The sequence below is a fragment of the Orcinus orca genome, chromosome 5 (assembly GCF_937001465.1).
Source record: "Orcinus orca chromosome 5, mOrcOrc1.1, whole genome shotgun sequence".
NCBI classification, from domain to species: domain Eukaryota; kingdom Metazoa; phylum Chordata; class Mammalia; order Artiodactyla; family Delphinidae; genus Orcinus; species Orcinus orca.
This window is the reverse complement of record NC_064563.1, coordinates 144,314,100-144,326,713: the sequence shown is the minus strand read 5'-3', so window position 1 is coordinate 144,326,713 and position 12,614 is coordinate 144,314,100. Positions and strand designations below refer to the sequence as shown.

The 12,614-nt window shown below is 39.5% G+C and overlaps 1 protein-coding gene and 1 non-coding gene across 2 annotated transcripts in view; both read left to right on the top strand.

The window, feature by feature from the left end:
- DSCAM (DS cell adhesion molecule) overlaps positions 1–12,614 on the top strand; it is a 753,301-nt gene that overhangs the window by 237,214 nt on the left and 503,473 nt on the right. The gene's annotated exons all lie outside the window — the stretch shown is intronic.
- LOC117199328 (U6 spliceosomal RNA) lies at positions 4,703–4,805 on the top strand. Its single transcript, XR_004480556.1, has one exon. It is a non-coding gene; the product is annotated as a U6 spliceosomal RNA (small nuclear RNA).

Sequence of the window (12,614 nt, the reverse complement as noted above, 5' to 3'; positions counted from 1 at the left end):
GGCTGATTTGTTTTTAGTCTTTCTCTCTTTTAAAAGGAAATACATTGCAAGCTATAAATTTCTCTCTAATGAGCACTGTAGCTCCACTCTACAAGACATTTTAAAAAATGCACAGTTGATTATTTCCAGTAGGTCATGTAAGCATATTTATATTTCCTTGAATTTCTGGCATATTTGGTATTTTCATTTATCAATGTTTTTGATTCTCCTGCTCCCCTACCGAACTTGCCTGCTGTTTGATAGATTGCTAGCGTTCTTTATTTCTTCTATTGGTGTGGAAGTTACAAATTCTATTTCTATTCTTTGTTGTCAACCATGACTTTGACATGTACCCTCACATACAAAACTTAAAGTTAATGAGCTTGTCTACCCTTCTCCTGAACTTGACTTCTTTAATTCCCATCTCTTCCTTCTGCTTTTCATGCTGCTTTGTCTAGAATTTTAATTATGCCTTACTTTTAACAGCCCTATTAATCTTTTTACAGTTAATATTTATCTGGATTTACCAATGTATGAATAGAGTTCTTATCATTGCTTCTGGTAGCCTGGTAGCATTGTCTGAATAGTAAAGATCTGGTAAGGCATGGCCCCTAACCAATTGGGACAGAGTCCTGACCAATCGGAAGGTGCATGGCTGAGGATGCTAAGCTCACTGGCTGAGGCCCACCTGTTCCTGCAGGACATGTTTCCTTCCTGATGAAGTATAATCTTCAATAGTTTCTCCAGTAAGGGTCTAAGAGTAGTAAGTTCTCTCTTTCTTCTTATATCTCAAAAGAACTTTGTCATGCTTCATTTTTGACTGGTAACCTAGCTGGATATAGAATTCTATATTGACATTTACTTTCCTTCAGAATTTTTGTACCTTCTTATGACTTTCTCCCGTATTTCATTGCCAGTGAGCAGTCCACTGTCATTTCATTTGTCCTTACTCTGCTAGTAATCTGTCTTTTTCTCTCTGGTAGGTTTTAATATTTTTCTCTGTCTCGGTGGTGGTCTGTAGTTTCATCTAGTTAAGGATTTTAAAAATATTTTTTCTGCTTGGCTTATATTTCTGGAATCTGAAGATTCATGTTCATCAGTTCTGGGATTTCCTTCAGGTTTTATCTCTTCAAGTATTGTCTCTCTCATTGTCTTCTTCCAGGGATCCTGTTAAAAGTGCTTTGGGATTTGTTATTCTTTTCTCTGTTTCTCTTAACTTCTCTTTCACCTGGTCTAACTCTTTACTTCTCTGGGTTGCACTTTGGGGGATTCATCATATCAACGTTTTTCTGCACTCTTCCTTTTTGCTCTGTGTCTAGTCTAAAGTTTGTTTAGTTTTTGTTTGTTTGGGGTCAGTTTCAGAGGATTCTGGGACTCTCATTTTGTGGCACATGATGGTTATTGGTCTAGCAGAGACTCTTTCCCTTTTTGTTCTGTTTATTTCCTTTTATTCCTATTGCCCACCTCCTCGAGGATAACTGCTCCCACCATTTGAAATGTGCTAATATGTTGAGTGTGCATTTTTGTAGGTATGTTTTACACTGTATATTATTGTTTTATGCAAATGTTGGTTTAATTTACATCATCAAAGGGTGTTATACATCTTTTAATTTTCATGAACACTATGTGTTTGGAATTCTCCCACTTTGCTATGTGTAAATTGAATTCCTTGTACCTAGCAGCTGCATTGTAGTCAATGATTTGTATCCACCACATTTTATGAATCCACTTCCTCAGAGATGGACATCCAGATTATCTTCAAGATCCCACCACCACAAATATTACTATCATTCAATCCAAAATATCTTCTATTTTTCCTTATGGATTTTCTTCAAGCTGTCACCTGCTTAGAAATGTGTTGTTTAATTTCCTACTAGTTGAGTATTTTTAAAGTTATCTTATGACTATTAATTTCAATGTTAATGTTGTTTTCAGAGAACATACTTTGAATTATTATAATTTGAGTAATTGAGGGATTTTTAATGTCCAAGAATTTGATTTATCTTGGTTAATATTCCATGTGCTCTTGGCAAGAATCTGTACTACACAGTTGTTGAGTGGAGTGTTCTTTAAGTGTTAATTATGTTAAATTGGTTTATAGTGTTAATCAAATATTCTATATTTTATTCAAGTTTTGGTCCACTTGTTTTATCAGTCATAAGGAGAAGCATGTTAAAATCTCCCACTGTGAATTTGAGCTTTCTTTTTGAAAACAAAAATCTTCTGTCAATTTTGGCATCATATGTTTTGAAGCTATTTTGTTAGGTACATTTAAATTTAGGTTAGTTACTCATTCTTGGTAGAGTGACTATTAACATTATGAAATACTCCTCTTTATCTTTGATGTTACTATTTGTCTTGAATTGCACTAAGTCTGGTATAAACAAAGCCATCTAGATTTATGATGCACAGTGGTTGGATAGTATGTTGCTTTTTAACATTTCATTTTCAACCATCTGTTTCTTTATGTTCTAAGTATATTTCCTGTAAAATGCATTCATTTGGATCTTGTTTATTTACCTCATCTTTAAGTGGCATTTAGTCTATTCATATATAATGTAATTATCAACATAACTTGGGTTTAGATCTTTCATATTGGTGTATGTTTCTCTTTTTAATTCCCTGACTTATTTTGAGTGACCAATTATTTAATTCTATTAACTTTTAAAATATACATTCTTGTATTATTTTTTCAGGGTCACTAGGAATTACAATGTGTATCTTTAACTTCACTAGGAATTACAATGTGTATCTTTAACTTAACACAGTTCAATTTCCAATTATATCAAACTCTTTACAAAATGTAGGAACACCATGATTACATGTATAATTCCATTTATCTCCCTCTTGCTCCTTGTGCTCTTTTATTCCTCTGTATTCTATGAACCTTACAAAATGTTGCTACCATTTTTGCTTTGAACAATTGTAGCTTAAATCTGTATATGTTATATGTATTGCACAAACATAGATATGTGTCTGTACACACAAACATACACATACTAAAAGTAATAAATAGGTCCCCTTTTTTACCTATATTTTGCACTTTCTATGGTCTTCTTTTTTTTTCCTGCAGATTTGAACTTCTATCTGGAATCATATATTTCACCCTGAAGCAGTTCTTTTAGCATTTCTTGTAGCACAGGTTTTCTGGCTACAAAATCTGAGATTTTCTTTGGCTGAACTTGTCTTAATTTACCTTTCATTTTTGATGTAAACCTCTGTTAGATATAGAATTTTGTATTAACAGCTTTTTTAAAAAAATTATTTTGACACTTTGAAAACTCTATTTCACTCTGAGAAATTCAGTCATCACTCTTTTCATGCTTTCCTTGCATATGACCTGGCTGGGTTTTTTGGGCTACTTTTAAGATTTTCTTTCCATTTTTGGTTTTCAGCAGTTTGCCTCTGATGTGATAGGTGTGAGTTTTAAAATTATTTTTTAAAGGCTTATCATGTTTGTGGTTTGCTGAGCTTCTTGGATATGTGTATTGATGTATTTCATCAATTTCAAATTTAGTGACTATTGTCTCTTAAAATAATTTTTTTCCTATATCTCTTCTAACCTCTGGGACTCCAATTATTTATATTGCTTGAGAGTATGTTACATGTCTTGGATACTTTGTTTTATTTTATTTTAGTTTTTTACTTTTTATTCTCTATCTACTGTCAAGATAGGGTCTATTGGCCTGCCTTTGAGTTCACTGATTCTTTACTCTGCTGTGTCCAAGTCTGCTAATAAGCTTATGCATTCTTCCTCTCTGACATCACATAATTCGATTCTGGTAGTTCCATTTGATTTTCCTTTTTACTGTTTCCATTTATGTGCTGAAATTCATCATCTACTCATATTTGTTGTCATCATTTTCTTCTAGACCCTTCATCATAGATACTTTATAATTCCTGAGTGATAATTCAGACATCTGGGTCATTGCTATATTTATTTCTATGAACTGTTTCCTCTTTTAAATGTAGGCCCCTTTTCCTCACTTCTTTGTGCATCTTGTGATTTTTTTATTTTATGCTGAACATAGTGTTGGGATAAGACATATTCACCTCCTGAGAAGACGTGCCCCCTGTCAGGCTGATGGTGTGAGCCTGAGTCAATCTAACATGTAGCTGAGCTGTCTCTGGACTCTGTTGCAGAGTTGGAATCTTAAGTTAGATTCAGTTCGCCAAAAACTTCGCACATTGTGAAGGTGGGTTTGAACTTTGCCTTTGGAGAGCTTGGGATCAGAGCACCAGCCACACCCCCTTTAGATCTTTGTGCATTGCAAGGCCAGCTACGAGCTTTCCAAACCATAGCAATGCTCTTTCTGCTTTACAGCCTGCCTGCCAGCATTTTGAGTTTCTGGTGCATTCTCTTTGCTCTCTAGACCCATTCCTGGCTTTCTGCACCTGGGGGCATCTCTTTCTGCCTTTGGGCTCTGCCCTCAGCCTTTGTACTTGGTGAATTTCCACGGATCTTTGTAGCGATTCATCTCCGTTCTCCTGTTCTCCCAGCTTTTGGCATTCATTTTGTTCCTAAATATATTCTTGCCTTCTAACTTGCCTACCATAAGCCTCCTTTTTTTATTTCTTAATTATGTGTTAACAAATAGTCTGTGTTCATTCTAGAATATGTGAATGTTCTATATTCATTTAGATTTATGATACCTTGCTATATTGATATCTTCAACTCCGTTTGGGGAAAAAAGGGAAAAGCATAAAAAACAAAGAAACATGCTTGCTTTGGCAGCACATATACTAAAATTGGAACCATGCACAGAAGATTAGCTTGGCCCCTGTTCGAGGAAGACACACAAATTCGTGAAGCATTCCATGTTTTTAATAGACCCACAGACATAGAAAACAAACTTATGGTTACCACAGGGGAAAGTGGGGGGGAGGGATAAATTAGGAGTTTGGGATTAACAGATACTCACTACTATATATAAATTAGATAACCAACAAGGATATACTGTAGAGCACAGGGAACTATACTCAGTATTTTGTAATAACCTATAAGGGAAAAGGATCTGAAAAAGAATGTGTGTGTATATATATATATATATATATATATATATGTGTGTGTGTGTGTGTGTGTGTGTGTGTGTGTGTGTGTGTGTGTGTGTCTGTATATATTCTTTTATATATGTATAACCGAATCACTTTGCTGTATACCTGAAAAACAGCATTGTAAATCAACTATACGTCAATAAAAGAAAGGAAAGAAAAAGAAGAAAAAAACAAAGAAGCAAATAAATGGGAGAAAAGTCCCAAGTTTCATAAACCTTACCTAAATAGATTTCTCATTTATACAGAACTTAAGCTTATGAATGAAATTATATAACTCTGGTGCAAGGTGAGTGTATCATTCAGGGTCCACTAGAGAAACAGAACCAGTAGGAAATAGATAGATGATAGTACTTCAAGGAATTAGCTCACACAATTATGCAGTTGGGGTGAGTGAGTCTGAAATCCATAAGGCAAGCCATCAGGACAGGCTGGAATCTCTGGGGCAGGATCTGATACTGCAGTCCACAGGCTGAATTTCTTCTTCAGGGAAAGCTCATTTCTGCTTTAGGTTCTTTCAAGTTCTTTGATTAGATTGTGCTGACCCAGATTATCCAGGGTAATCTCCTTAAAGTCAACTGATTGTTGATGTTTACCACATCTACAAAATAACTTCCCTGTAACACCTACACTAGTGTTTGACTGAATATCTGGGTGCTACAGCCTAACTCTAAGCTGACACGGAAAACTGTCTATCACAGTAGGTAAGGGCATATTCTACAAGGTGGTACAGTATGTGTTAAGGAAGAAAATAGATGTAAGTGAGAAAATGAAAGGGTTCCTTATCTGTTCATCATCCCACAGAAATGCAGGCTGGGGTTGGGTATTCTCGACAGTGCTTGGGTCTGTCATTCGAGGAACCTCTCTGCATATGCTCCTTTCTTGTAAGCCTGAAAGAAATCCTACTAAACATTGTCTGGGTTTGGTAGGCATTGACTGCTACTGGAATTGTCTGAGAGAGCCAGCTGCCCAGCACCTGGAGACCCCCAGGCCCATGGGAAGGTGTAGCCCCTTCTGTCAGGGGGAAGAAGCCTCACTCAGATGCAGCCTTTATGCCAGCAGAAACGGGGACCCTGCTTCCAGTTGGCCCATTGTCCAGGCTACCCTGAGTGAACTCCTGGGGCCCCTTTCAGATCATTCTGTTCATTGCATCAGAACAGTCTACAGGGTATACATCAAAATGTTAATAGAAGGCATTTTGCTTTGGCAAGATGCAATTATGTGATCATGGTTCATTTTTTTTCTATATTTCTGTATTTATAGAAGTTTTTACAATGTGAATATATTAATTTTATAATAAAAATCAATACAATGGGGCTTCCCTGGTGGTGCAGTGGTTGAGAGTCCGCCTGCCAATGCAGGGGACACAGGTTCGTGCCCCGGTCCGGGAAGATCCCACATGCCGCGGAGCGGCTGGGCCTGTGAGCCATGGCCGCTGAGCCTGCGCATCCGGAGCCTGTGCTCCGCAACGGGAGAGGCCACAACAGTGAGAGGCCCACGTACCGAAAAAAAAAAAAAAATCAATACAACGAATAACATTTTGAATAAAAATGGAAATGAGTTGATATGTCATAAGGAAGAAAATAAGATTCTTAATAGTTTTTCCTTTTCCGTGCGTCTCCGCCTCTAATTACCATAAGCATCTCCCTGAATGTACAGCCTGGAGTGTCTGTGTGATAGCAGTGGTCCACAGGGACAACAAAGGATTCCCTAAAGCTTGGGAGAGCTCCCCTTTGCGGGAAATGGGATAGTTTGTACATTCAGAATATTGGAAATGGTTAATCCAAAGTCTTGTCTTTTTTTCAACTAGACTGGCCAATCTTAATGAAAAAAAAAATTTGAATCATATCCTAAAGCACCTTGTGCCTTAATAAAATTAGCTCAGTAACTTTGCTACTATGCTCTCTCTGTTCTTGCTTTATGAGAAACTGTCAGATTGGTATAAATTTTAGATAAGAAATTGTGGCACGTGAAGAATTTGAAAGGGGAAGAAGGGGGTGGTACACATACATTCTGCATCCCTTGCTGTACACTTTAGTCAAAAATAGTTTATATTATCAGAAGTGGGAAAGGATGAACAGACAGAAAAAATATTAGGCTGCCCTACCAGGAATACGGAAACAAAACAGGACCCTATGAGGCCTTCCCAGGAGAGAAGCCCCCTCCCCCATGCCTCCCTCTGCCTGCCTTCTGTCTGTAGAAAAACTTTAGCCAGAGGATAAGTTTAATCAGAGAAATAAGAAAATGCAGAAGCAAAGGAAAAGCAAACAGGACAAAGTAATAATAGTTTAGTCATTAAGCAAAGTCAAAGACCTGTAGTTTCTCCTCAAGGGCTATAGATAATATTCTGAGCCATATTTTTCGAGCTGTTTTGTAAATACTGAACCCTCTACCAGGTGGAAGAAGTTAACTACATGATGACCAGACTGTAACCATGGCATAGCTGCCACAGTTCTGAGAACTGAGATCAAAGAAATGGGAACAAACTGACCCCGGAACTGAAGACTAACTGTACCTAAAACAGTCAAGATGACACTGATCAGACCATTGCTGGCCAGTTTCAAGATGACCGTCAGAGATGACTGTGCTGTTTCTGCATGGAGCCCCCTCCCTCTGCTGATACACCCCTGAAACTCCCCTTTAAAAGCTCTTGCTCACTGATCAGCAGTGGGGGAGTCAGCCTTTGGACATGAACTTTCCCTCTCCCCCAGTTGCCAGCCTCTGAAATAAAACAACTTTTCCTTTTCCCTTCTACCGACACTTGCCTCTCAAGCATTGTCTTGTGAGCAGGGAGCAGCCAGACCTGAGCTTTCTAACAGTACTAGACCAAGGGTTGTAGTTTGTAGAGAAACAATTCTCATAGAATATACCCCAAATATCCTGAAGGCTGAATTTTAATGTTTTTCAAACCAGTGTTTCTGATCATTTTCAAATCAATTTAATTAACAAGTAATATTCACGTAGTGCTTATAGTATGCCTGAGAAGTGTCAGGAATAATAATACAGTAGCAAACAGAACATACTAATGCTTGCCCTTGTAGAACTAAATGTTCCAGTGAGGACAGACAGATGATGGACATAATAAGTCAGTTACTTCCATGCCCTGGCTATTGTAAATAGTGCTGCAATGAATATTGGGGTGCATGTTTCTTTTTGAATTATGGCTTTCTGCAGGTATATGCCCAGGAATGGGATGGCTGGGTCATATGGTAGTTCTAGTTTTAGTTTTTTAAGGAACCTCCATACTGTTCTCCATAGTGGCTGCACCAATTTACATTCCCACCAACAGTGTAAGAGGGTTCCCTTTTCTCCACACCGTCTCCAGTTTGTAGATTTTTTGATGATGGCCATCTGACTGGTGTGAGATGATACCTCACTGTAGTTTTGATTTGCATTTCTCTGATAGTTAGTGATATTGAGCATCTTTTCATGTGTTTGTTGGCCATCTGTGTGTCTTCTTTGGAGAAATGTCTATTTAGGTCTTCTGCCCATTTTTTGATTGGGTTGTTTGTTTTTTTGATATTGAGCTGCAATATGATATGAACTGGTTGTATATTTTGGAGATTAATCCTTCGTTGGTTGCTTCATCTGGAGGGAAATCCAAGGAAGAGGGGATACATGTATATATGTGGCTGATTCACTTTACTGTACAGCAGAAACTGACATTGTAAAGCAACTATACTCCAATTAAAAAAAAAAAAGAGGATTTAAGATCAAACTGAGTTCAAAATCCAAAAAAAAAAAGTCAGTTACAAAGTATGTTAAAAGCAATCATTAAGATAGGGATGGTTGGGGAGGTGAAATGTGGTATAAAATGAGAATTATTATAAGAGACAAAATAAAGACCCTACTTGATTCATTCCCTGAAGTGGGAACACTTCGGTTTAACCTACTTCATAGCGGGCAACTGACGAAATTGACTCCAATTTCATGAGCCTTACTTGGTCTGGATGTTCTGGTTCAGTGTTAAGAGCAACCAAGGAGAGACTTCTGTGGTCTTGCCACTCTTAGGGTTCACTGACCTTGAGAGCCGATTCTATTTTTATTCCTGTTTGATGGGGAGAGGAGAAGCAGAAACAGGAGCCCTAGGTATGTCTTAGCCACAAAGACCTGGGCATGAAGAAGTGAGCTGCCTTGTGCACGGTCAGTGCAGTTCATGGGTGTGGAAAGATTAGGATGCTGGCATGAGTGACCCCAAAGCCAGAGCCAAGTGATCCCCTAGTGCATAGGCACAGTGTCTAGGGCCACTATAATTTTAGGATCCCATGAAAATATTTTAATTTCTTTCCAAATCAGAAGAAAAAATTGAACATAATCCAGCCAGATTGCATTTGTCTTAATCCTGCTAGTCATAAAATATAATTTTAAACAATTTTTTTGAAGGAAAGACCCATGAATGTCTTAATGTGCCTCTGCCCACAGGCCCGTGCCTTTCATAGTAATATTGCCAACACCCCCTCCTTCTGTTTTGTTGTTGTTTGGCATTTCTCCTTGTCACTGAAGGAAAGATGCTTATGCACTTGGAATGGGGTCGTCAACCCACACCCATGCCCACCCTTGTTGTGTGACATAAACAGATGCCTATAGAGGAGCTAGGAGGCCAAGATTGTCCCCTTGCGCAGTTCCCAGCACTAGGTAGCACTGTGACGCATAGCTCTGAAATGAGTGAGTGAATGAATAAATGAAGGAATGCTTGAGTTAATGAATGTGTGAATACTTTCATGAATGACTGAATGAGTAAATGAATTAACAAATGCTTGAGTGAGTGAGTGAGTGAATGAATTCTTGAGTGAATGAGTGGGTGAGTAAATGAATGGATGCCTATGTTGGTGGTGATGTTATTTCCTTTTCTCTTTAGCTGATTTTTTTTTTCAGAGAAATGTGGCATCAACCCCACCGAATGTTTCAAACAATGATGTTGTTTTAAAAGCATTCTGTGCCACATAATGCGTGCTGTCTTGAACTAAAAGGAGAATTAGAAATCATTTTGAATTCAGTTAAACATAAATTTGCTAAATCCAGTCCATGATAAATTCAAATTACTTTGGAGCAGTAAAGAATGTGTTGGATGGTGGGCAGCTCGATCGAAAGCCAAACTGTGATGAACTCAGGCCTTGAGAATCAGTGGTTACCTAGAGAGCCTTCAACTATTGAGGTGTACTTGAGGGTCACAGGTCCAGCGGTTGCTGTCTTTTAATGTAGAGCAGGTTACATGGGACTCCCTTGATTACGTTATTAAGATTCCGTCCTGTTACTTTTCATCTTTTCCTTTCAGTGTGTGATGAAGTGTTAAGCTATGCTGGGCTGTGGCATCCTGCCACCATCTCAGGAAATATTCCCAGAGAGGACTGGCTCTTCCTGAGCTGTAGTTTCCCAGCATCAACAGTGCCAAGTGCTTCTGCACTGTCTCCTGAAGCACATGCTTATGGCAGGCTAATTGGAAAACCCTGAACCATGAAATTTAGGACAATAATAACATATGTGAAAGTGGGAAAAGGATGAAAGTGAAATGATCCATTTAGTGGGGGGGGGGAATAGAACTGGGTTTCAGTCAGGACTTCAATGTCTACCCTTTTGGTTTAAGAATTCACATTTTAGCTTTATTTTTGTGTCTCTTTTTATGAATCTTCTGTTAGCTGATGTGCAAAGTTTACATGAAAGGATGCATATATTGTAGGTATCTTTGTCAGGGATGGGGGACATGTGTGTGTGGAACGGACAGGAGGTATAAGGGTCCAGTTGTCCAATATAAGGCTGGAACCTAGAGTTTTGGAGGAAGACCTTTATAGATCCCTAAATGTAGCTGAACTTGATTCATTAGGAGGTGTTTTCCCTCTCTTAAAGTTGAATCTTGCCTTTTCATGTAATGGTAAAGAAAAATGTGAACTGGAACCATGAGCCCTTCCACAGATGCAGGAATCAGGCTGCTGATTTTACACATCTTGAAGACCTCAAGGCACTGACTGCAAACATATGGTTGTTGATAATTCAGAAGCCATTCACAAGGTAGGGATAGCAATTGAGTTTTGTGGAAATAAATCCCAATTTAAATCTGATATGTTACTTATCCCAGCTGTTCCTCACGAGGGGCTTATCTCTATGGTGACAGTGTCATGAGCCTTCTCCATAACATGTTAGCATCTCAACATTCTTTTGTTGGGTTTGACATGCAACAGACTGCTGAAATCCTGGGTAGTCTGGAGCCAGCTAAAAGGCCTGGGGCCACCACTCTGCCCTCTGAGAGCTTATTACGTGGCTACAAATGGCTTCTTCTCCTCTACGTAAGAGTAGAACCTCCTCTTCGTTTTCTTCAGTGTCTTCTTATCTAATTCCCCCAAATGCTGGGAAACTCTCCCGTGCTACAAGCCTCACTGGCCACATGGGTCATTCAGATATAGGTGCCCAGCATCCCTGGGGCACTAAAACAGGTCTGGCCCAGGAGGAGAAGCTTGTACCTTGGCTGGCAGAGGAGAGCATGCGTGCAAAGGCTACAGTCCTTTGTACTTGTGTCTTTGCTTGTAGTCTTAGCAACATTATTACAGGACAGCAAGGAACCAGATGGATATGGTGCATCTTTTAGGCACACAGATTTTCCTTAAGGCCAAGTAATTTCTCATGCTAATTCTGAATTAGAATAAGCTTGCATGTATTATGGATAAAATGTTGTTTCACACATTTTTAAGTCAGACACAAAGCTTCAAGAAATGTGGGACCCATGAGGGGACAGTTGGGCTCTGCCCTTTCAGGTTCCCGTCACTGTTTCACAGCTGTGGGTCTTTTATGGGGTCTCAGCCTTTCTATGTCTCTCTCTTTTCCTCTTCCTGCCGAAGTCAACCTTCTTCTTCTCTCACTGTATCAGGGCCTCTACCACCTCTGACCTCTGTCCACCCTCCTTTCAGCTTCTGCCTGCTCCATGCCGGCTGAGAGCCTTTGTAAATCATCCGTGGAGTCTCCCCAGGGAGAGGGTCTGCTATTCACGTGCCACACGGGGCACAGCCTCCCACCCCCCAGGCCAGCCTCGAGCCCAAACAGCTGTGGCCAAGGAGGTGAGTCACAGAGTACAAAGCGTGACCCTTCAGAAGAAAAACCTGGGGGGCATGATCATGGCATCTTTCTGAACTTCTCAGACAGGGGTGGAGGGGCTACAGTCCCAACCGTGTAGTCTGACCACTGAAGTCAGCTCCCTTTTCCCTCCTCAGGGGACATTTCTGTCTCTCTGTCCTGTGCAGGTTTTAATATCACCCCTCCTTTCACGGCCAACATAGGCTCTGGGTCTCACCCTCAAATAAGCCTTGAGAACCCAGTGCTTTTGTGCCACATGAAAACCGGCAGAGAGTCACATGCTTCAGGGGACAGGAGAGCTTCCTTGAGTGGAGATAGCGTGGGGAGGTTGGGTACAGCCCAGCATCTAGGAACCTGGCCTCAGGAAAGAGATCAACCAGGAACGGGTCGACAGGTGTGCGCTTGGGTAATTTATTCAACTGCTCTGAGGTTATTTCTAAAATAGAGACAAGAATGAGCACAACGATAGAAAAAATAACAGTACCAGTGGCTCCCAACACTATCAAGTCCAACTTCCCTTT